This window comes from Oryx dammah, unplaced genomic scaffold (assembly GCF_014754425.2).
Source record: "Oryx dammah isolate SB20612 unplaced genomic scaffold, SCBI_Odam_1.1 HiC_scaffold_28, whole genome shotgun sequence".
Taxonomy (NCBI): domain Eukaryota; kingdom Metazoa; phylum Chordata; class Mammalia; order Artiodactyla; family Bovidae; genus Oryx; species Oryx dammah.
The window spans coordinates 1,270,442-1,294,248 of NW_024070212.1; the positions used below are offsets into that span (position 1 = coordinate 1,270,442).

Below are 23,807 nucleotides of genomic sequence, written 5' to 3' on the forward strand. Positions count from 1 at the left end.
TGAAAAACAGAGGTAAGCACTTAGAGATTAACACATCACCAGTTGAAGAAGTCTTTCAGAAACAAATATTTCACTCTCATGGAGACCATAAAAATTCCACACACTGGATCCATTCTCGAGTTCTCATAAAAATAAAAATAACAAGCCTTTTGTAAATCACAAAGAAATATACAACACATGTTTGACTGATTTCTGGTGTAAAAACCCTATTCCAGTGGCCTACACGTAATGCTATTTAAGTACTCTGCTCTTCCTCTTGGGGGTAAGGAGCAGTGGCATCAAGTCATGGCATCCAAAGCATGGTATGATCAAAACATTGAGATAACAACTCAGACAACCAGAGATCTAAGATGCAAAGGCACAGATTTTTTTTTTTTTTTTTAATTAAACTGCTGAGGCTCCACTGGGATGTGAGAGGTAGAATAAAGTAGATACTGCATAGAAATCATTCTCATAAAACATATTCTGAGCTAAAGAAAGGAGAAGAGAACAGATACACAGCCATACACAGGCATATTCTAATCAGACTTCAGTATGAAGACAGCATGGAAAAATAGGGATGCTGGGAGCCAAAATCAAATGTGTGCCTGAGAAAATAGCAGTATTCAAAGGAGCAATCAGGGAAACTAAAAGGTTGGGGGAGCAGGGTGAATTACATATGCAGATTAACATAACATACAGCATAGAGTTTCAGAAACCCTGATAAAACATCTAAGACAAGTGATCCTCAGGAATTTAGAAATGACAGAGGTCAGAGCTAAAGAACTTGTAAGGTTATCACTAGAACAGTATTCAGTTCAGTTCAGTCGCTCAGTCGTGTCCAACTCTTTGAGACCCCATGAATCGCAGCACACCAGGCCTTCCTGTCCATCACCAACTCCCGGAGTTCACTCAGACTCATTTCCATTGAGTCAGTGATGCCATCCAGCCATCTCATCCTCTGTCGTCCCCTTCTCCTCCTGCCCCCAATCCCTCCCAGCATCAGTCTTTTCCAATGAGTCAACTCTTCGCATGAGGTGGCCAAAGTACTGGAGTTTCAGCTTTAGCATCAGTCCTTCCAAAGAAATCCCAGGGTTGATCTCCTTCAGAACGGACTAGTTGGATCTCCTTGCAGTCCAAGGGACTCTCAAGAGTCTTCTCCAACACCACAGTTCAAAAGCATCAATTCTTCAGCACTCAGCTTTCTTCACAGTCCAACTCTCACATCCATACATGACCACTGGAAAAACCATAGCCTTGACTAGACGGACCTTAGTCGGCAAAGTAATGTCTCTGCTTTTGAATATGCTATCTAGGTTGGTCATAACTTTCCTTCCAAGGAGTAAGCGTCTTTTAATTTCATGGCTGCAGTCACCATCTGCAGTGATTCTGGAGCCCCCCAAAATAAAGTCTGACACTGTTTCCCCATCTATTTGCCATGAAGTGATGGGACCAGATGCCATGATCTTCGTTTTCTGAATGTTGAGCTTTAAGCCAACTTTTTCACTCTCCTCTTTCACTTTCATCAAGAGGCTTTTTAGCTCTTCTTCACTTTCTGCCATAAGGGTGGTGTCATCTGCATATCTGAGGTTATTGATATTTCTCCCAGCAATCTTGATTCCAGCTTGTGTTTCTTCCAGTCCAGCGTTTCTCATGATGTACTCTGCATATAAGTTAAATAAGCAGGGTGACAAAATACAGCCTTGACGTACTCCTTTTCCTATTTGGAACCAGTCTGTTGTTCCATGTCCAGTTCTAACTGTTGCTTCCTGACCTGCATACAGATTTCTCAAGAGGCAGGTTAGGTGGCCTGGTATTCCCATCTCTTTCAGAATTTTCCACAGTTTATTGTGATCCACACAGTCAAAGGCTTTGGCATAGTCAAGAAAGCAGAAATAGATGTTTCTCTAGAACTCTCTTGCTTTTTTGATGATCCAGCAGATGTTGGCAATTTGATCTCTGGTTCCTCTGCCTTTTCTAAAACCAGCTTGAACATCAGGAAGTTCACGGTTCACATATTGCTGAAGCCTGGCTTGGAGAATTTTCAGCATTACTTTACTAGCATGTGAGATGAGTGCAATTGTGTGGTAGTTTGAGCATTCTTTGGCATTGCCTTTCTTTGGAATTGGAATGAAAACTGACCTTTTCCAGTCCTGTGGCCACTGCTGAGTTTTCCAAATTTGCTGGCATATTGAGTGCAGCACTTTCACAGCATCATCTTTCAGGATTTGAAATAGCTCCACTGGAATGCCATCACCCCCACTAGCTTTGTTCGTAGTGATGCTTCCTAAGGCACACTTGACTTCACTTTCCAAGATGTCTGGCTCTAGATTAGTGATCACATCATCATGATTATCTGTGTCGTGAAGATCTTTTTTGTACAGTTCTTCCATGTATTCTTGCCACCTCTTCTTAATATCTTCTGCTTCTGTTAGGTCCAGACCATTTCTGTCCTTTATCGAGCCCATCTTTGCATAAAATGTTCCCTTGGTATCTCTAATTTTCTTGAAGAGATCTGTAGTCTTTCCCATTCTGTTCTTTTCCTCTATTTCTTTGCATTGATAGCTGAAGAAGGCTTTCTTATCTCTTCTTGCTATTCTTTGGAACTCTGCATTCAGATGCTTATATCTTTCCTTTTCTCTTTTGCTTTTTGCCTCTCTTCTTTTCACAGTATTTCAAGAATAGTATTACTGAGGTAAACTTCAAAGGTCTTGTATACAGCACCTCCTTATCTCATTGGTGAAGAAACAGAGATTAAGGAATTTTAAGTGAATTGTTTAAGATGTCTGAGCTAGTTGGTGGAAGTGCTAAGACAAGGAATGGGTTCCTGATTCTGCATAAACTCACTCATAGAGAAAGGATAGTTGAAATTAGTAAAGTAAAAAGTCTATTCATTAAGAATGGATATACAGAAAAAAAAAAAAAGAATGGATATACATATAGATCTTCTTTAATTAACGATGGGGTTACGTTCTGATAAAACCCTTCCCAAATTGAAAATATCCTAAGTGAAAAATGCATTTAATACACCTAACATACAGAATGTCATAGCTTGGCCTGACTTAACTTAAATATGCTCAGAACACTTTTATTAGCCTGCTGCTGCTACTGCTGCTAAGTCACTTCAGTCGTGTCCAATTCTGTGTGACCCCACAGACGGTAGCCCACCAGGCTCCGCCGTCCCTGGGATTCTCCAGGCAAGAAAATTGGAGTGGGTTGCCATTTCCTTCTCCAATGCATGAAAGTGAAAAGTGAAAGTGAAGTTGCTCAGTCGTGTCCGACTCTTTGCGACCCCATGGACTGCAGCATATGATGCTCTTCTGTCCATGGGATTTTCCAGGCAAGAGTACTGGAGTGGGGTGCCATTGTACAGTTGGGTAAAATCATCTAACGCAAAGCTTGTTTTATAATAAAATACTGACTATCACGTAACTTAATGGAGAAGGAATATGGCAACCCACTCCAGTGTTCTTGCCTGGAGAATCCCAGGGACAGAGAAGCCTGGTGGGCTGCCGCCTATGGGGTCGCACAGAGTCGGACACGACTGAAGCGACTTAGCATGCATGTGTGCATTGGAGAAGGAAATGGCAACCCACTCCAGTATTCTTGCCTGGAGAATCCCAGGGACAGAGAAGCTTGGCCGGCTGCTGTCTATGGGGTCGCACAGAGTCGGACATGACTGATGCAACTCAGCAGCAGCAGCAGCATGTAACTTAATAAATAATGTAATGAAAGTGAAAAACAGAATGGGTGCATAGGTGCTGAATGGTTCTAAGTGTATCGGTTGTTTCCCCTCCTGCTGCTGCCCAGCACCCAAGGCAGTATCACCAGCCTAGGAAAAGATCAAAATTCAAGATTCAAAGTATGGTTTCTACAGAGTCCATGGATTCAAAGTATGGTTTCTACAGAGTCCATATTGTTTTTGCACCATCACAGGCTGGGACTGCATATAGAGAAAATGGTGAAGATAAGAGGGGGCCTAATTAGGAGATGTAAAGACAAAGGGTCAGAGGAAGCAGCTAAAAAAGCAGGAAAAGCTCCCTCAAGACTAACATCCTCAGGAGCCAGAGGAGAGAGGAGAGAAAGCTGCAAGGATAGGGTAGTATGATCAAATGGTAGAGAAAAATATAAGGATTAAGTACTGAGAAAGAAGAAAGAAATGGATCAAGAATTAATGAAATGGGGGAAAACATGTAACAGAAATATCAACTTGGTTCTTTTAAAAGAATCATATAACCTAACAAACTTCTGGTAAAATAAAATAAAAGGAGCAAATAATTTAAGGATAACCAAATGAGCAAAATTAAAAAATGCCACAGAAACTAAAAAGAAGATATTGTGAACTAATAAATAAAACTTAGAGACAGATAACTCTCCAGAAACTTTATCAAGACTGACTCAAGAAAGAAAAAAAAAAAAAAAAAAGCCTGAGAGTCCATAGCATTTGAAGAAATTGAATTAGTAGATTAAAAATATTCCTGAAAAGAAAATGAAAAGTCTAGATTATATTATTCTGCTTGCTTTCAAAAATTCAACGAAAAAAGAATTTCAATTCTATACAACGTTATCAGAGTGCAGTTTTTAAAAAAAGGAAATACTTCATAACTCATTTTATGAGGCCAGCATAACCTTGATACTAAAACTTGACAAAGTATGAAAAACAAAAATTATAAATATATGAAAATACCCTAAATAATAACAAAAATAATCCAGTATGACAAAATATTGTGACTAAGATGGATTTATTCCAGGAATGCAAGGTTGGTTTCGGGCTAAAAGAAATTCAAAACAACGTAAGCGGGTAAAATTGTACAATCACCTCAAAAGATGGAGAAAAACATTCAGACAAAATTCAGTACCCACTTATGATAAAAATTCTAGGTGCAGGAAAAGGAAGAAGCTTCTCTAACTTGACAAAGAGTAACCCTAAATGCACTCACTTAAGATTAAGAACAAGATAAGGGCGCTAGCTGTTGGAAGGTTTAGTCAGCAAAATAAGGAAAGAAAACAGTGAGCTGGGGTGAAGAAACAAACCTTCTTCCTAGACAATTTGATTATGGACATAGACTATCCTAAGGGCCGTAACACGCAAGATGGCAGAGTAGGAGGATACGCGCTCCTCTTCTCATGCGAGAACTCCAAAATTACCACTCACCGTCGAACAACCATTGACAGGAGAATGTGGGATCCCACCCAAAAAAGATATCCCACCTCGAAGGGTAAAGGAGAAGCTCCAACAAGAAGGTAGGAGGGGTGAAATCACGATTAGAATCAAACCCCATAACTGCCAGAGATGCTTGGAGGGCTCAAACAAAACCTTGTGCGCAACAGGAGATCCCACAGAGACTGACCCAGACCTGCCTCTGGGTGTTTGAGTGTCTCCTGCGGAGGCACTGGTCAGCAGTGGGCTGCCGCAGGGGCAGGGGCTCCGCATGTGGCGGTCCTGGGTCACATGGCATGTGCCATAAGCCCTTTAAGAAGAGGTTGCCGTGAACCCTGCCAAAGAGCCGCCAAGCAGACGACCGACAAACTGCAGAACAATTATGCCAAAGCAATCTGACTCTTGGCGACCCCATGGACTGTGGCCTACCAGGGCTCCTCCGTCCATGGGATGTTCCGGGCAAGAGGACTGCAGTGGGCTTCCATTTCCTTCTCCAGCCTAGACAGCATATTAACAAGCAGAGACATTACTTTGCCAACAAGGCCCATCTAGTCAAAGCTATGGTTTATCTGGTAGTCATGTATGAATGTGAGCATTGTACCATAAATAAAGCTGACCGCCAAAGAATTGATGCTTTTGAACTGTGGTGTTGGAGAAGACTCTTGAGAGTCCCTTGGACTGCAAGGAGATCCAACCAGTCAATTCTAAAGGAAATCAGCTCTGAATATTCACTGGAAGGACTGATGCTGCAGCTGAAACTTGGGCCACCTGATGTGAAGAACTGACTCACTGGAAAAGACCCTGATGCGGGGAAAGATTTAAGGCAGGAGGAGAAAGGGACGACAGAGGATGAGATGGTTGGATGGCATCACCGACTCGATGGGCATGAGTTTGAGCAAGCTCCAGGAGTTGGTGATGGACAGGGAAGCCTGGCGTGCTGCAGTCCATGGGGTCACAAAGAGTTGGACAGGACTGAGCGACTGAACGGAAGTGAATAATAAGAATAAGAATGATCAGAATAAGAGAATTTAATAAGATGCACCACACAAAATCTTAAAAATTGCCTTTGTTATACACAAATGACCTGGGCTTCCTTGGTAGGTCAGTTGATAAAGAATCCATCTGTAATGCAGGAGATTCCCATTTGATTCCTGGGTCGCGAAGATCTTCTGAATGGATAGGCTACTCATTCCAGTATTCTTGGACTTCCCTGGTAGCTCAGATGGTAAAGAATCCACCTGTAATGCGGAAGATCTAGGTTCAATCCCTGGGTCGGGAAGATCCCCTGGAGGAGGGCACAGCAACCCACTCCAGTATTCTTGCCTGGAGACTCCCCATGGACAGAGAAGCGTGCTGGGATACAGTCCCTGGGTTCACGTAGAGTCGGACACAACTGAGCGACTAACCACATACATACATACTACTTTAAAATTACAAGCATCATTCATCAAAAGACTATGTATAATTAATGAAAAGAAGAAAATAACTACAATACATATAAATAAGAAAGGATTAGTATTCAGAACACACAAAAAACTCCCATGAATCAACTTTAAAAGTCCAAAAGAAAAATTAGATTGGCAAAACAAATGAATTAAGAATTTCACAAAAGAGGAAACATAATGGCTCAGAAACACAAGAAAGGATATTCAACTTCCTTGGAAACTAGGGAAATACAATAAAGTCCCAATGAGATAGCATTTTACACCCGCTAGATTGGCTAAAATTACAAAGTTGGTTAATAGGAATTTTGGCAAGACTACAATTCTCGTCTGTTGTTGGAAGCAGTATTATTCAGTACTACCACTTTAGCTGTGGCCACACTACCGAGTCACACGGTAACAGGTTCAGCAGTTACACTATTAAATACTCTAGAGACGTTCACACATATGTATCAAGAGATCACAAAATTATAGCAGTAATGTTTGTAATAGCAAAAGCCTAAAAATAATGGAAACATTTATCAGTAATAGAATGGATAGAAAAATTGTGATGCATTCATATACTGGGATCACACATCCAGTGAGAGTGAATTAGAGAAATATGTACAAACCTGGGTGAATCCCCAAAACATAACATTCAGCAAAAGAAACCAGACAGAGAATATATATATATATATAGTATGACTCAAGTAATACATAGCTGGAAAAATGTGGAGAGAAAAGCAATGTGGCCTCTAACACCAAGTTCAGGTTGACGGTTGCCTCTTTGGTAGAAGCACAGGATCAGAATGGATCTACCGCGGCCTTCTGGAACATGATAACTGTTTTGTGACCAGAGTGGTAGGCACATGAGTGCTTAAAGCACACGTATGTGTTTACATAAAGGTTTTTACAATAACCACTTTTATATGAAAACAGTAAAAGAAAAACATCGACAATGACCAGAGTTGCAGTAAACTTTTGGGGACACATCCAGACAGCAAGAGGCAAAGAAAAAAGCAGGTGCATTAGAGGTGAATCCAAGGACCCTAGTTACAGTGAAGGCCCAGCTGAAAGTGAGGTGAAATTTACATGGTGTTTAAGAATTTTTGGCTTCCCCAGTGGCTCAGCTCGTAAAGAATCCGCCTGCAATGCGGGAGACCTGGGTTTGATCCCTGGGTTCGGAAGATTCCCCCAAGATCCCCACTCCAGTGTTCTGGCCTGGAGAATTTCAAGACTGTATGGGGTTGCAAAGAGTCAGACATGACTGAGCGACTTTCGCTAAGAATTGGCAAGTTGTCATCTCCCAGGAAGTTTTTTCTTCATAGGTAATAGTCAAGGACCGAACAGGCAAAGGTCTCCTCTCCTGATGAATAGTTCACACTTCTGAGATCTGCACAAGTTTCACGCTTTTCAATGCCTCTCAGTGCCCAGACCATGTGCTGCCTTCCTTTATGTTTCCAACCTTCCAAACACAAAAGCAATAATTTATACCTTCTATTTACTCCAGTGTGATTTGTCTCTTAAAAAAAAAACTGACTTCTGCTTTTTAAAATTCTGTCCAGGAGTGCCTTTATTTTATTATTATTATTTTTTGGTAGAGGGAGGACAGTCTTTTCATTATCCTAATCCTGTTATCATTTCTCCATGAATGAGAATAGATATCTACATCCTTATTTTGTTGTTTTAGTCGCTAAGTCATGTCCGACTCTTTTGTGACCCCATGGACTGTAGCCCGCAAGGCCCCTTTGTCCGTGGGCCTCTCCAGGCTAGAACGCTGGAGTGGGTTGCCACGCCTTCCTCCAGGGGGTCTTCCTGAGCCAGGGATGGACCTGGCAGGCGGGTTCTGTACCACAGGTGCCAGCTGGGAAGCCCCATTTTATGTATAGTAGTTTGTATATATGAATCCCATACACTGAATCCATAATGATTAAAGCAATTAAAAAATAGATGTACCTTTCTTTTATTTTTACTTTTAAATTAATTTTACTGGAGTATAGTTGATTTACAATGTTGTGTTAGTTTCTGCTGTACAGAAAAGTCAATCAGTTATGTATACACATATATGTCCACTCATTTTTAGATTCTATTCCCATACGGGTTATTAAAGAGTACAACCGAGCTTTTAAGTAAAGACACTTAATCCTTATTTAAGAGATAATATTAATATTTTCCAAACAGGTCAACCCTTTGAGGCCTCAAAATTAAAACTTACAATTTAATTATCTCTTCAGGATCTAGTTATATCTAAAGGAAACCATGATACTTAAAAACAAATTTTCTTTTTTCTAATCTCAGTGATCTCAGATTTTTCTTCTAAATGCATGGGTTTGAGAGGTAGTAAATAAATAAGAAAAACTGCCACTGCCCTCAAGCCAAGCATGGCAGACTATGGTATTTGCAGTAAGAAAGGTACAAAGTGCTTTGAGAGTTCTAGTGTGGCAGAGAGGGAGAGAGATTTTAAACAGGGTCTAGGGTTACAGAGTGAGGGCTGAGCCACCAAGGTGAGTAAAGCAAAAATCAAATGGTTCAGATGTAAACATACTTTATTACAACCCATTATTCGTATCATAAGTCATTCTAACTCTAATACAGAGGGAGATGCCCAAAGACAGTGTTGAAAAAAAATTATGGTTTCTAACACTATTTCCTGACAAAAATGAATACGGAGAGGTTACTTTAAATGTATATTATTCAACCCATTAGCAGGCTCTAGGAGGAAAAAAAAGGAAAATAACAAGTGTAACAAGGATGTGGAGAAAATGGGATCCTTGGCCCTGATTATGGAAATAGCAAATGATTGAGCTGCTGTGGAAGAGTTTAGTGGATCTTCAAAAATGTTAAGTACATGACCCATCAATTCCACTGTAGGTATATACCCCAAAGAATTGAAAACAGATACTCAAATCCTAGGACATGAATGTCCACAGTAGCACTATTCACAATAACTAAAAAGTAGAAACAACCCAAATGTCCATTAACAGATGACTGGAAAAACAAGCTGTGGTATAGTCGCACAATGGAATATTATTGGGGCACAAAGAGAATGAAGTACTGCTACAGCCTAGATGAACCTCAAAAACATCACGCTAAGTGAAGAAGTCAGACAGACGTACTGTATGATTCCATTTAGATGACATCTCCAGAAGGGCTCAGCCAACAGACAGGTCACAGACTGATGACTGCCAGGAGCTGGGGGAGGGAAAAGTAGAGCTACCTTTTCATGGTCTCCTTTTGGAATAAAGTTAGAGCTGCATAAAAGCAGCAGCTGCAGCAGCACTGTGAATGCACTCGAGGCCACAGAACTGCTCGCCTTCAACGGTTAACTTTATGTCGTATGCACTGCACCTCAATTAAACAGAATCAAAGATGAATTCTCAGCTGTAGAACAAAACAGACAGTAGGAATCTTACTGCCCTATGAGCTTCCCTGGCTAAAGCAGCCAACCTCACCGCTCTAACTGGCCACTTGACATTCTGCTACAAGGCAAGTAACAAGAGAGCTAACCTCTAGTGGAACTGTGTATGTACAAAAACAAACAAAATTTTTTTGAATGAGAAATTCTGGAACATGGGGTTTGTGAAAGCAATCTTTCATCACTAAGCAGCTATATTCTGGATAATATCTACTATTTTTTAATCTGTAATGAGCAGCCATATTATATACTACTACTTCAGTTAAACCTATACAATAAGGAAAAGTTTTTTCTTTTCTTCAGATTTTTAATTTAAGGCAGTAAATTTCAGTAAATTTAAGGCAATAAAAATTATGGTTAAATTTCAGATGTCCTACAAGAAATAATGATAATATCTGTGCCTGTCACTTCATTACCTTGATAAGCAGCACACATTCCAAATGAACTCCACAAAAAGTCAGGCAACTGTGGGGCATACCTAATACAAAAAAACAGGCAAAAGATCTTCATGAAAACTTGGCTTCTGCTAGTGTGTGTGTGAGAACAGGTGGTTTCTTCCAAGTGTGTCACCATAAAATGGGAGGAAGCTGGGATAATGGAAATCCAGAAAGAGCATCACTTATGGCTATAAAAACATTCTATGTTATACAAAACAAGATGCATAATCAGAACTGAGGCTATAGTTATCCACGGAATGGATGATTATAACACACCTGCTAAAAATTTGAAGTCAGATTGATTACATTCTTTGAAGCCAAAGATGGAGAAGCTCTATACAGTCAACAAAAACAAGACTGGGAGCTCACTGTGGCTCAGATCATGGGCTCCTTATTGCCAAATTCAGACTTAAATTGAAGAAAGTGAGGAAAACCACTAGACCATTCAGGTATGACCTAAATCAAATCCCTTACAATTACACAGTGGAAGTGAGAAATAGATTTAAGGGACTAGATCTGATAAAGTGCCTGATGAACTATGGTCGGAGGTTCATGACATTGTACAGGAGACAGGAAACCTCCCCAGGATCAAGAACATCCCCAGGAAAAAGAAATGCAAAAAGCAAAATGGCTGTCTGAGGAGGCCTTACAAATAGTTGTGAAAAGAAGAGAAGCCAAAAGCAAAGGAGAAAAGGAAAGATATACCAATCTGAATGCAGCATTCCAAAGAATAGCAAGGAGAGATAAGAAAGCCTTCCTCAACGATCAATGCAATAAATAGAGGAAAACAATAGAATGGGAAAAAATAGAGATCTCTTCAAGAATATTAGAGATACCAAGGGAACATTTCATGCAAAGATAGGCACAATTAAGGACAGAAATGGTATGGACCTAACAGAAGCAGAAGATATTAAGAAGAGGTGGCAAGAATACACAGAAAAACTATACAGAAAAGATCTTCACGACCCAGATAATCACAATGGTATGATCACCCACCTAGAGCCAGACATCCTAGAATGTGAAGTTAAGTGGGCCTTAGGAAGCATCACTATGAACAAACATAGTGGAGGTGATGGAATTCCAGTTGAGCTGTTTCAAATCCTGAAAGATGATGTTGTGAAAGTGCTGTACTCAATATGCCAGCAGATTTGGAAAACTCACCAGGGGCCACAGGACTGGAAAAGGTCAGTTTTCATTCCAATCCCAAAGAACAGCAATGCCAAAGAATGCTCAAACTACCGCACAGTTGCACTCATCTCACATGCTAGTAAAGTAATGTTCAAAATTCTCCAAGGCAGGCTTCAACAATACGTGAGACGTAAACTTCCAGATGTTCAAGTTGGATTTAGAAAAGGCAGAGGACCCAGAGATCAAATTGCCAACATCCGCTGGTCATCAAAAAAGCAAGAGTTTCAGAAACACTTCTATTTCTGCTTTCTTGACTATGCCAAAGCCTTTGACTGTGTGCATTACAACAAACTGTGGAAAATTCTGAAAGAGATGGGAATACCAGACCACCTGACCTGCCTCTTGAGAAACCTGTATGCAGGTCAGGAAGCAACAGTTAAAATTGGACATGGAACAACAGATTGGTCCCAAATAGGAAAAGGAGTACGTCAAGGCTGTATATTGTCACCGTGCTTATTTAACTTCTATGCAGAGTACATCATGAGAAACGCTGGGCTGGATAAAGCACAAGCTGGAATCAAGACTGCTGGGAGAAATATCAATAACCTCAGATACGCAGATGACACTACCCTTATGGCAGAAAGTGAAGAAGAACTAAAGAGCCTCTTGATGAAAGTGAGAATGAAAAAAGTTGGCTTAAAGCTCAACATTCAGAAAACGAAGATCATGGCATGTAGTCCCATCACTTCATGGCAAATAGATGGGGAAACAGGGGAAACAGTGTCAGACTTTATTTGGGGGGGCTCCAAAATCACTGCAGATGGTGATTGCAGCCATGAAATTAAAAGACGCTTTCTCCTTGGAAGGAAAGTTATGACCAACCTAGATAGCATATTCAAAAGCAGAGACATTACTTTGTCAACAAAGGTCTGTCTAGTCAAGGCTATAGTTTTTCCAGTGGTCATGTATGGATGTGAGAGTTGGACTGTGAAGAAAGCTGAGTGCCAAAGAATTGATGCTTTTGACCTGTGGTGTTGGAGAAGACTCTTGAGAGTCCCTTGGACTGCAAGGAGATCCAATCATTCCATCCTAAAGGAGATCAGTCCTGGGTGTTCATTGGAAGGACTGATGCTGAAGCTGAAACTCCAATAGTTTGGTCACCTCATGCGAAGAGCTGACTCATTTGAAAAGACAGGGATTGACGACAGGAGGAGAAGGGGACGAAAGAGGATGAGATGGTTGGATGGCATCACCAACTCAATGGACATGAGTTTGAGTAAACTCTGGGAGTTGGTGATGAACAGGGAGGCCTGGCGTGTTGTGGTCCATGGGGTCACAAAGAGCTGGACACAACTGAACTGAGCTGAACTGAAAAATTTCCACTGCTACTGTATATTCATGTACCAAGAAATGGTACATGTTTTACTTTTTTTGGTTGTTTTTATGTAGATAACTGTACATCAGTGATGCATGATAAGATTTCTATAAATGGTTGACATTTGTTGAATTAACTCTATCAGGATGAAAGTTCTATTAAAATAATTTTTTTTAGCTTTCTTCTTAATTGTAGAACAATGACTTGTGAGCTACCTAATACTGAGATCAAGTCTTCTGCAAATATCACATAACAGGAATACTCTGAAGACCAAGAAAAGCAAAAAGCCCTTATTCTTTTTTTTTTTTTTTTACAGAAATCTGCAAACATTTGCTCTGTCCCATCTTTCTTCTGCCTCATAATCTAGTCAGATGCTCCTTATTCACCCTTTAGCGAGCCAGGTGAATGGCAGCAGTTTTCTGCTTTCTTGGGAAACACCAAAGGTCCCTGAAAAGCTGCAGTAAAACTTATCCTGACTTCATCTGATGTCAGGGTTCCTAGCCTGAATTATGACTCTTTGCTACCGATTCTTCTTATACTGTTTATTCATCTGGATGAACTACCTATCCCGGACTTACTGCCCTGCTTTCATTTTCCCCAATATCACAAGGACATTCCTAATTATCTCTGTTCCTAATCCTATCTAGAGTGCTTTCTTACCTTCCCTTCTACCTAAAAACTTACTATCTATATTCATTATCTATAGCTTATCTTTAACTTCTTCAGGCTCCCATTTCTTTACCATTAAAAAAAAAAGAAAAGTGAGGATGGAGGAGGAGGGGACTTCTGTCTAAGGGGCTGCCAACACCCGCCTTCCCCTTAGGAACTCTACCACCCGCCTCCTACTGGTTCTCTCTGAGCATATAAATGGACTTGAACTCCTCTCCCATCCATCCTTCCTTTCATTTAATATCACACCATCATCACGCTCACACTCATAACAAACGCTGTTTACTGAGCCCTTACTGAATTATACATCTACTTGCTTTCAACATCAATTTTATGCAATGGCTTATTATTATTTATCTCTATATTATAGCTAAAAAAAAAACCTGTGGCAAAGAAGGAAATAAAGTGCCCAAACTAACATAACTGAAAAAGAAACCAGGATCTGAATCCAGATGGTCTAGTTCCAGGGCCTAAGCTCTTAATCACACACCTTCTCATAGAGCTTCTATTTAAAAAGTTGCCTGCATTTATCCTTCCCCTGCCAACTCTATCCATAGCAATTTCTTTCTTTATATCACTTACTTAAAACCTTTAAGTCCCTAGTATATGAATAAATAAACATGGTATTACTGTATATAGCACAGGGAACTATATTCAGTATCTTGTAATAAACCATAATGAAAATATATATATATATACATATAACTAAATCACTTTGTTGTATAGCAGGAATTAACACAACATTGTAAATCAACTACACTTCAATAAGATAAATTTCTTAAAAAGTCCCTTGTAACTACTAACTGTCAAACCCAAAGATCACATTTTAAAATTCCTATATGTCTCTACCTCTTTGTAAGACTTCATTACAGTGAATACTAACTCCATGAAATCTGCTGTCCAGTTCACTTCTGATCTCTGCAGTTGCTCTTTCTTAGTCTACTTAAAGCACTGTCCAAAGTGAGAGAAGAGTGAAAAAGTTGGCTTAAAGCTCAACATTCAGAAAACTAAGATCGCGGCATGTAGTCCCATCACTTCATGGCAAATAGATGGGGAAACAGGGGAAACAGTGTCAGACTTTATTTGGGGGGGCTCCAAAATCACTGCAGATGGTGATTGCAGCCATGAAATTAAAAGACGCTTCCTCCTTGGAAGGAAAGTTATGACCAACCTAGATAGCATATTCAAAAGTAGAGACATTACTTTGCCAACAAAGGTCTGTTTAGTCAAGGCTATGGTTTTTCCAGTGGTCATGTATGGATGTGAGAGTTGGACTGTGAAGAAAGCTGAGTGCCGAAGAATTGATGCTTTTGACCTGTGGTGTTGGAGAAGACTCTTGAGAGTCCCTTGGACTGCAAGGAGATCCAACCAGTCCATTCTGAAGGAGATCAGCCCTGGGGTTTCTTTGGAAGGACTGATGCTGAAGCTGAAACTCCAATACTTTGGCCACCTCATGGCTCATGGGAAGAGTTGATTCACTGGAAAAGACCCTGATGCTGGGAGGGATTGGGGGCAGGAGGAGAAGGGGACGACAGAGGATGAGATGGCTGGATGGCATCACGGACTCGATGGGCGTGAGTCTGAGTGAACTCTGGGAGTTGGTGATGGACAGGGAGGCCTGGCGTGCTGCGATTCATGGGCTCGCAAAGAGTTGGACACGACTGAGCTACTGAACTGGACTGAACTGAAAGGAAATTTATGTGATGATGGAAATGTTTCACTAACATAGTGGCTAGTAGCCACTAATGACATATGGCTACTGATCAGAAGGGTAGCTAACATGACTGAATTTTAAATTTAATTTAATTTAAACAGCGATGTGCAGCCTGTGGCCACCCTACTACAGGGCAGGGCTTCTCTTTCTCTGTCCGCCCTTTTTATATTGTAGAAGCACTTTGCCTGTGGTCCTCTTCTCAGCTTATTCTATTCTCTTCCCAGTAGTATCTCCCTGCTAAGTGCTTCCACACCTATAAGCAGCCAATTTCCCCCCACCCCTCACCTCAGGAACATATCTCTATCTTCAATTACTCACTTTTTCACCTACAAGTACTATAAGGCACCCAAATGCAACATCTTCAAAACTGAATGTATCACCTCAGGCAGTCTATTCCCGGTGCAGGCTGTCCCTACTCAGGTAACGGCACTATGTCTATCGTGGTCCCAAGACAAACACAGCTATTTATTTTAGATTATTCCCTTTTCTTCCTCCCTTTTTTCTAAAACACAGCTTCTCATTCTCCTCTTCGCCTCGCACAAGTGCTCATTAAACATGGCCCTGGCTTCTACTGCCACTGCTCTAAGCCAAAAATGCCACATAGTGGGTTTAATTGAAAGAGTAATGGAGTCTAGTTTTTTGCTTCAAGCAAGATGTAGAATATAAGATAGCTGGGAAAATCTTTTATATTTGTTAGAAAAAAGAACACAAAAAAGTGACATGGTAGGAAACTAACCTGCCTTGTAAGGAGAAAGGGAGAAAATTACAATTTCATAATCTGTGTTTAAAGCAGCCTTTTAGAAACAAATACAATATATGAATATTCTAAATTATATTTGTAATGAATGAAAATAAAGTGGATACTGCCTTTAAAAATCTTAATTTTTGTTACTGGATTACCACTTGGTGAAAAGATCAATTGCTCATTCACTCTTTTAAAAAAAGTGAAATTTTAATTCAAATGTCACTTAGTATTCTCACAGGCTCACTAATCATGCATGGTTCTCTGCCCCATACACCAAAACGACAGCAATTAAAACTCCCCACAGGCACCAAAGGGCAGGGCCAGGAAAAGTTTCTCAATATGCAATAGTCAGAATCTCTTAGAAGCCATGTACTTTGACATCTGTCAAACCAAACACTAGAGGAAAGCCATCTTTCCTACTAAGTGTTTGACTTTCTGCTTCTAGACCACCAAGAACAGAGTAATATATCCTCTACCATGCTCCCGAGGCTCCAGAGGTGCTCAGGCAGTTTCAATGACCTGTGGAACTATTTAAAGCATCCTATGAAGGAAGACCGAGAAAAATCAGTATCTGTTGGTATTTCCACTCTGATGCTTATAAAAGAACTCTGGCCAGTGCATAATGCAGTCCACACAGTAAAATATGTAATAAATTTAAAACAACAATGATAATAGCAATAAGAATACTAGTAACAATCCTACGATAAACATAAGTTCAAAAGGAAAATGGCCTTGTGGAGTCTGAAATGTGTAATTGTTCCACTATTTCTTATTTTTTTTGGTTGCCAAATAATCTTTTATTTTTCTTTTTTCTTTGCAGTTGGGCACTGCACTGCACCACTGTTGTTTGATGTCATGAAAGTCGTGGCCATCAACACTGCAGCCCACAGATTAGGCGGTCTCCTTTAATGGTTCCAGAGAATACTCTAGCTATTAAAGACTGATGCCACATCTGTCAGGCAATGTTGACAAGCTCATCAAAAGTGTTATTTCCACTGTGCTCAAAGTTTTTCTGCTTCTGTCTTTGTACTTGAGGGCTCTGATGATCAGGGCAGAAGCAGAAGGCACCCCCTCAATCTGGACCTGTCTGTTCTGAACGGCCAGTTTCACTGTCATCCTCAGGCCCTTCCTATCACCAGCTGCCTTGGTGATGTCATCACCAATCTTTTTTGGAGACAGAGCCAGAGGACCGCTCTTGGGAGCCAGGGCATACGTGGCACCTACTTCCCCACTGGTGCACCTCAGATACACAACTCTAATCTCGTTGGGGTCTAAGTTAGGTGGCCTGGTGGGGTCGGCTGGTGTCAGATGAACCAGTATTTGGGACAACTGAAGAAAGGTGCGTCTTTGCTTCCTCCAAGCCGAAAGCTCCACTATGTTTTGATGATAACTGAATGTGAGGCCTGTCCCTCAGTGAATTTCTGAGGCTTCTCCTAAAACTACTGGTAGTTCATCTGGAAATGTTTTCCCAAACTAGCACTGTTTCAAGACATCAAGATTCTTCAACTATTACAAAAATAGCAGATATATTCACTGGTGCCCTGGTCTTTCAACATCTTTTGCCCTCATCTCAAAGAAAATGATGCCTGATCATGATCTCTTAAGAATGTAACTTTCTAATATCAACCATGGCACAAATAAGTCTCACTGAACAGATAAAAAACATCTGTCACTAAGAATTTCTAATAGTATTTTTGGAATGCCATTTCATAACTGTAGATTAGGCTGAATTAATAAATTTATTCGGCTTTTTCAGTTGCCAAAAAGATCTTGATAGTATCCCGGAGAAAAATCATCTGAATGAAAAAATCAAGTGAACATAATTCAGGTAAAAAGAAGATAGTTAAACTGACCACAAACTCAGTCAATCAACAGGTTAAAACCGAATCCTCCTAAAACTGAGCTCTTGTCTGGTTAAAAGATGAATTGGTTGTTTTAAAATAAAATAACTTTTAATCTTTCAAAACAGTTAAATATGGAGAAGGCAATGGCACCCCACTCCAGTACTCCTGCCTGGAAACGCCCATGGACGGAGGAGCCTGGTAGGCTGCAGTCCATGGGGTTGCTACTGAGCAACTTCACTTTCACGTATTGGAGAAGGAAATGGCAACCCAGTCCAGTGTTCTTGCCTGGAAAATCCCAGGGACAGGGGAGCCTGGTGAGCTGCCGTCTATGGGGTCACACAGAGTCAGACACGACTGACGTGACTTAGCAGCAGCAGCAGCAGCATGTATAGATGTGAGAGTTGCACTGTGAAGAAGGCTGAGCGCCGAAGATTTGATGCTTTTGAACGGTAGTGTTGGAGAAGACTCTTGAGAGTCCCTTGGACTGCAAGGAGATCCAACCAGTCCATTCTGAAGGAGATCAACCCTGGGATTTCTTTGGAAGGAATGATGCTAAAGCTGAAACTCCAGTACTTTGGCCACCTCATGCAAAGAGTTGACTCATTGGAAAAGACCCTGATGCTGGGAGGGATTGGGGGCAGGAGGAGAAGGGGACGACCGAGGATGAGATGGCTGGATGGCATCACTGACTCGATGGATGTCAGTCTGAGTGAACTCCGGGAGTTGGTGATGGACAGGGAGGCCTGGCACGCTGCGATTCATGGGGTCGCAAAGAGTCGGACATGACAGTGACTGAACTGAACTGAACTGAATACAGTGAATAATCACTCTTGTAAGTTTTATTGTGCTTTGATTTATTGCAGTTAACAGGTGTTGCATTTTTTACAAATTGAAGGTATGTGGCAACCATGTGCTGAGCAAGTCTATTGACGTCATTTTTCCAACGACATCTGTTTGCATAGTGTCTCTGTGTCACGTTTTGGCAATTGTAATATTTCAAGCTTTCTCATTATTATATTTGCTATGGTGATTTGTGATCAGTGATATTATTACTTTAGGTTGCTGGAGGTTCAGATGATGTTTAGAATTTTTTAGCAATAAAGTATTTTTTATTAAACTAAAGTAAAAAAAAACCAGTTAAATATTATCAGAAAAATAATATCTTATGTTTAAAAATTTTAATCTGATGTCATTTTTCTTTATTAATTATAAAAGTTACAAAAAGCCAACAATAAATTTTCAAAAATAATAAAAATAAGCCAGTGGTAATGGAAGTGGCTGCACTCACGCCAGCAGAACTCTAATGCTGACTCTGAGGGTGGCTAGACGGCACAGGGCTTAGAGAGCGCGTGGCCTGATGGGAAACGCTAAAGAGTTCCGGAACCTCCGGTGCAGATGTCTCCCTGCCATCTCAGCTTTCACGCTTTCTCCACACTGGACATACACCGCCTATTACCATCACATTGAGATCCTACCCAGCTGCAAGGCCCAGTTTAAGCTCCACTTTCTTCAAAGCCTTCCCTGATCTTCCCAGCTAGAAATGATATCTCCCTACACTGAATTCCTATGGTCTCTTGTAATACTTATGATTATTCTATTACATTTTCACATATGTTCTCTATAAGAGAAATTTCTTGAGAACAAATTAATATTTTATTCAATTTTAGTGATTCTACTGAGTACAGTATAGAGTCTTACACACAGGAGACAAAACAAAAGGAACATAGTACAGAAGATAGGAGGCTGTCTGCTTACTGTTATAGACATGTGTTTATTGATATGCCTGACTCTTGTCAAGTAACTAAACATCTAAGCCTCAATCCCTGATCTACAGAAAGAAAAAATAATGCCTCATATGGTTGTTATAAGCATTAAATGAGGTAATCTATACAAGTGTTTAACAAACTTAATGAGCGTAATACTTAATGAATGACAGCCACTGTTATATTACTTTATAATAAATTATCATATTTATAATACTTAATCTATATACTTTATAATATATGTACTAATATAATAAATACTTTATAATAGACAAATTAAAAAAAAAAACTATACAGTCCTGGAATTCTCCAGGCCAGAATACTAGAGTGGGTAGCCTATCTTTTCTCCAGTGGATCTTCCCAACCCAGGAATCCAAGTGGGGTCTCCTGCATTGCAGGCAGATTCTTTACCAACTGAGCTATGAGGGAAGCCCTTTATAATAAATCACTTTATAATAAATGTTAAACGATGAAAATTTAGAGTACGGCAATGACTTCTAGGAAAGCTTTCATTTTTAAAAGATAAGAAAAATCATTTTAATCTGTGTTATTGCTAAGGGCAGAATTCAAGAGTATAGATAACACAGTTATACAACAGCAGAATAGGATGCATTAAAAATTGTTCTCTGTCGAAGGATGAGTCCAAGCTCAGGGTAGATGAACATTTGTCAGAAATACTGATGAAAGAAATCTGCTCTCTGATTAAAAAGTGAGCAAGGCTTAACATTTGTCTAATAATTTTTACTTTAAAGAAAATGCCTTGGTTTTTCTTACCGAAGTTTATAAAACGTTATACAACTTCTGGTCTCCAACTGTCATCTAAAATACAGTTAATCAGATTTAATTTAGGATAAAGTACTCTGGCAGGCAGAATGGCCACTCAAAGATGTCTACATTTTAATCCCAGGAGCTGTGAATAGTTACCTTACATGGTTAGAAAGGTTTTGCAGACTGGATTAGGTCAAGGGTCTTTAGATGGGGTGGACCCAGTGCAACCACAAAATGGTCTTTGTAAGAGTGAGAGGAAGGCAGGAGAGTCAGAGAAGACGTCCTAAGAGGGGCAGCCATGAGAGAGAGGAAGACAGGCACACAGACCTAAAGATACTTTACTTCCGGCTTGGAAGATGGAGGAAGAGGTCATAAACCAAGGAATACAGGGAGCCTATAGAAGCTACTAGAATTGCCATTTCCTTCTCCAACACATGAAAGTGAAAAGCGAAAGTGAAGTCGCTCAGTCGTGTCCGACTCTCAGCAACCCCATGGACTGCAGCCCACCAGGCTCCCCTGTCCCTGGGATTCTCCAGGCAAGAACACTGGAGTGGGGTGCCATTGCCTTCTCCAATGCATGAAAGTGAAAAGTGAAAGTGAAGTCGCTCAGTCGTGTCCGACTCTCAGCGACCCCGTGGACTGCAGCCTACCAGGCTCCTCCATCCATGGGAGTTTCCAGGCAAGAGTACTGGAGTGGGGTCCCATTGCCTTCTCCAAATAAAGCAGCTAGCCATGCACATATAGTAAGAATTCAACCAATGGTAAATGCTGCCGTTATTATTACTCTTATCCCTGTCTTCCTCTCACATGAAAATGGAATTTTTTCATCCTCTCAGATGAAAAATGAGAAAAATGGAGAAATCTAATGTAAATTATTCCTAATTTCCATCTCCCTTCCACCTCAATATTCTGTCACTGTCTGATTTTACCTTCTTCTCCTCAATATTAAAAGAGGGTATATCTTTTTCTATTTTCAAAGTTAACCCTTTTTCTATTTTCAAACCCTCTGTACTTCTGATCCTACCTCCTCCTACCTCAGTTCTCTCAGTGGTTTTTCTTTAGCTTCTTTCTCTCTGGTGGCTCATTCCACCTGGCCTATGAAACATCACCATGGCACCTTTCCATACCTCCTCTTGAACTACCATAATCTACCCTGAATCTGTCACCTGCATATCTGTCTCATCTCTAATGGACTGCTAACTCTTCAAAGACTGAAGGGGTCTCATTTATTTGCACTAACATCTTTTAATAACACCAAGTATAATATTATTATTATTATACATATAGGATAGGCACATACTTTATAGTAAATTAATAAACCTAAACAACAGATTTTCTGTGAACATGTAAGGGCTGTCTGACAAAAGTGCATTGTCAGACTTAACTGCTTGACCTAAGTAAGTTACTCTGGCTGGAGAGAGGCAAAGAAGTGCCGTCTCAACACAATCTTAAATACTCTTATAACACATTCTTTTAAAATGTCACAAAGCGAAAATTATGTTTTCCTGAAATGTTTAAAATTGTAGTAATCTACACAAAAGTATCCTGAATCCAGAAAATGTGGAACTTCAGTTTTATTATAATGCTGAGTTCTCTTCCACTGAAAATTTCACTTGTTATTCACAAACTAACAAAACCCAAGAATCCATATATTCTTTACAATTAATCTCCAGGCTTGTTTGTTACATTTTTAGATAGAAATCAATTTATAAGCATGCAATTATTGGAATAAACTATAATTTCATTTTCTTATTTTTTACTTTTTGGCTGTGCCACACAGCATGTAGGATCTTAGTTCCGCAACCAGGGATTGAACCCACACGCCCTACAGTGGAAGCATGCAGTCTAACCACGGGACCACCAGTGAAGTACCAATAAACTGTAATTCTACACTCAGTGTATCAGACATGGTAACTCACCACGCAAGCTGGAACTCAAATGTATTTTTATGTTCCTGAGCTAACCACCTGACATCAGTGGAGGACGCTAACAACACAGTGACAGACCCTCACCATTTACAAACTGGCTTTCAAGGTCATCCTCAAGTGAATATGAAAGCCTAGAACATCGAAGTAATCTGTAGTTTTATAAAGGCAACAAATGCTTCAGTCAACATACAGAAAGTGTGAGTCATCAAGCTTCAGAGTTAAGATCATCTCATGTTTGATCCAGCTTCTATTATTATTGCATTAGCAGTAATTCTTGAGAAAAAAGAATACAAATTTCCCCTATTTTGTAAAATCAACCATTATTGCTGGTGATGGAAATAAAAAAAAAGTCTAAGAAAGCACCACCCACAAAATCAGTTTTAGAGACATTAAAAAGTAAAATATCTAAATTCATACCGCTCAGCTCTATGGTACGAATGAGTCTACCAAGCACTCCATCTTAAAACAGGGCAAGAAATTCATGAGACTGTTTCAGCAAATGTTTCAGCTAGAATTTATCTTACACAGCTCTATAAATGGTTTTAGACCGGAAATATATACACAAAGTGTTGCTTAAGTTTTCAGTTTTATTTTACTATTATCACGGGAGGAACCATATGTAGGGCATGAAACATATGTCAGGTATAAACCCTGACCCTGCCTTTATTTCCTGGCTGGCTTTGTGCCTCAATTTCCTACCCCTTGAAATAATACCTAACTTGCAGGGCTCTCATAAGAACTCAAGTTAAACCAGGTAATGCATATAGTACTTAAGATTTCTAAAAACATGTCATCAGGGTTTTATTAAGTGTGGTACTCAATAAATGGTAGCTACTGAAACTTCTGTTACAGTGATGGATTCCCAAGGAATCCAACAGTTAGCATTCGCAGGGTTATCCAATCATTCTGGGTCTGTTTCCCTTCTTTAAGAAATACACGAAAAAAAAAAAAAAAAGAAATACACGACTCATCTTTGAATCTGTTCTTTCGGCATAGGTGTCCTGATCATTCTCTTCTAGCATCTTAATGCTATCGACTGCCTTATTTCTCTCTGCAAACAAGTCCCACACCTAAGTGAGGTGGCCAAATGCTGGCAGAGGGACCGCAGCTACAAAAAAAAAAAAAAAAAAAAAGCAAGAGGGAACCCAAACAGGAGATATAAAGGAAACTGGTTGACACACAGACAGAGCAGAAAGCTGCCCTTTCCTTCTCGGGATGTATTTACCGAAGTCTGTCTGGCTAGCCTCAGAGTAACTTGAGCAACACATTCAATACAACAGGAAACCTCACTGCTCAGTTTCATATAAAGAAGCAGGTATGTTTTAAAGATTAAAAGATTAACAAGTATCTCCAGGAACAGAAAAATTTTAAATGAAAGAAATATAGGCAGGAAGCTCCTATACTGGTTCAACTCATCTACTTCAAATTAAAAGGTGCTGTAGCTAGGAGGGGTGGAAAAC

At 40.1% G+C, this 23,807-nt stretch overlaps 1 protein-coding gene and 1 pseudogene across 1 annotated transcript in view; both read right to left on the reverse strand.

Moving 5' to 3' along the window:
- The window catches only part of POU2F1 (POU class 2 homeobox 1), a 204,433-nt gene that overhangs the window by 60,920 nt on the left and 119,706 nt on the right, over window positions 1-23,807 (reverse strand). The gene's annotated exons all lie outside the window — the stretch shown is intronic.
- On the reverse strand, window positions 15,576-22,328 carry LOC120855390 (annotated as a pseudogene).